Here is a 2,649-nt window from a genome sequence, read left to right as displayed (position 1 = left end):
ATCCCTTCAGAACAATGGAAAATGACAAAGTCGGATGAGAAATATTAAGAATGTTATGACATTTTGAAATATCAAGATATTCTTTGGAAAACACTTCTTGACCAGTCGTCATGAATATTCAAATCAGCGAATCGATGATGTCATGCTTTTACAATTTCTTATTCATTTCATATACAGAAATGACAAAAATTTCATATTTCATCGGCATGATATAGTTTGCCCTATAAACCACCCTGTCAAAAAAAAAAAAAAAAAAAGTTAACGTTACTTCTGATATATTTTGTACGGGAATATGCTTTTACCTGAATTAGCTACAGAAAATTTTTCCCCGAATTTTCTGAAAAAAAAAATGTGAAATTTCAAAATGTCATATCCTCCGTGATTCGATTTTTGTCATTTTTGGATTGTTCGGTATATATAGAGTTTCTTTGTCAATCTTTTGAATTGTCAGTTTATTTCTTTTTGGGGTAGACTTCCTCTTTAAAAGTGCTCTAAGAACAACAATAAAAATTTGAACAAAACCGGGTGAAAAATACGAAAGTTATAACATTTCGGTTTTTTTTTAATTCACTCACGATCAATGGAAAATAATGATTGCCGAGGTGGAAAAAAAAAGGGGGGGGGGGGTCAAAAGAAGTAAAAACCGTAATGATACGCAAGTAGGAAAGCATACAATGTTTGGATCGGATTTTGTGATGCTTTGAACTTGAAATGAGGCTGTATTTTGTGTTTTGTTTGTTTGTTCGTTTTTTGTTATCAACCATCCAGGGTATGAGTTTTGATTGAAGGGAGTGACGCCTGAAATTGTCATGTCAATTAATTCTGTTGATAAAGCCTATCTGGATCACAACCGAACCTATCTCACTCACGTAGTTTGCTTGATCCTTGTTACAATTCCAAACTTTTCCTTTTAATGTCATTCAAATTTGTTCACCCTCAACGTTTTTCGCATGAGAAAGTTGCTCACCGACAAACAAAAGGCATTGAAACATGATAGCGAGCTCCTTTGCTGACGCTTTTCCGCAGGTCACCAGTAAAACATCTTGTATTTGGTATCTATACAGGGAGCGCTTGTTGCGTGAGGTGGTCTTGGTGGCTGGAATGGTAAAAGTAACTGACAGCATTCAACAGCAAGATCCTACTTAGGATTCTTTGCTGACAGTATAACCAACATAGAAAGGCACAGAGATTTTGAGCAGTGTTGAATAAGTCAATTTGAGAATGTGCAAAGTATAAACTGTGCAAATAAAAAAAAAAAAAATAATCATTTTAATTCAATCAATTCAATCAAATAAAGAATTAAATCAATTTACTAGATTTAATTTCAATTCAGTATAGTCTAATTCACTCTAGGTCAAGTCAATTCACTTTTACAGTCGACATTCATTATCAGATGAATAAATTTAGTTCAGTTCGATTCATTTCAGTGCAGTCCAGTTCAGTTCAATTTGATTCAGTTCAGTCCATTTAAGGAATTTTTAGTTCAGTTCATTTCAGTTCTATTTCATTCAATAAACAACGTCATCTGCAGCAACAGGAGCCTATATAGATTCTACGTACAAGTGTATATCTTTGGCATTAATGACGGTCGCCACTGTCCAAACATCAATCTCCTGCGTATAGTGCGTTTTTTTTTTTACTTTTTTTTTTTTGCCTTTCACGAAGTTTGTTTCATTCATTCTTCCCCAAGAACGCAAGCACTATTTTTTTTCCAGCAATGCGATTATGAAAATAGTATGGTACAATTTTTAGTTTTCTCACGAAGAGTTACGGTTGATCTTACGCTCGATTTATTGAACGTACGTAGCTTAGCGAATCAAGATCAATCCTGTCTGTTTCATAAAGATACGTACGCTTGATATTATACACAGATTTAATATCAGATCGAGCGTAACTTTTTTTTTTTTTTATCGCATCAATCATAAGATCAATCTTTCCATCAGTCTTTATGAAACAGGCCCACGTCCAAAGTGCAGATCAGGGTTCATCGGCGCATCCGACTATGAAAGCCGTATGATACACACGCTTCTCCCTTATGAGATACTGGAAACGTTCAAACCTTCTTACATTCTATTAACTGAGGCATTGTGCTGGTCAATGGTGCATCGCATTGGGCGTTGCATTACTAGTTAGAGTACTAGTAATAGGCCCTATAGTGCTAATTTCATAGAATGGTTACATAAGGTAGGCCAAGGAGTTATCAGTGGGTTGGCCCAACCAACATCCAACCTCAATCACATTCACCAATTCGAGATGATTATGACGTCATACTGGACTCGCGGGCATGTGACTGGATCGCCTATTGGCACCTCACCAACACAGATTAGAGTCCCTCATGCCGTTTTGATATCTCACCTAGGCCACCCGATCTTAGTGTTGTACATTTTGAAGAAAAAGAATTTAGATAGAAAGTTTTCAATTAAAATTAATTTCTTTTTTGCTTATGTCTTATGGTTATTAAGGCGAATTTGGATTTCAACTACCAATGCGACTATTGGTATTTAGACGCACCAACCGAAAAGAGGCTAAGCTCAGAAGCAATGAGCGAATACAATACGAGCTGTGTACGCATGTACATACCACGTATATACGCATGAACACAACTGCGACGTACATGTACGTACGTACGAGTAGGACTTACATGTCTGG

This window comes from Diadema antillarum, unplaced genomic scaffold (assembly GCF_040938485.1).
Source record: "Diadema antillarum isolate AM-2024a unplaced genomic scaffold, OU_Dant_1.0 seq00001857_RagTag, whole genome shotgun sequence".
NCBI classification, from domain to species: domain Eukaryota; kingdom Metazoa; phylum Echinodermata; class Echinoidea; order Diadematoida; family Diadematidae; genus Diadema; species Diadema antillarum.
Note: the sequence above shows the minus strand (reverse complement) of the source record.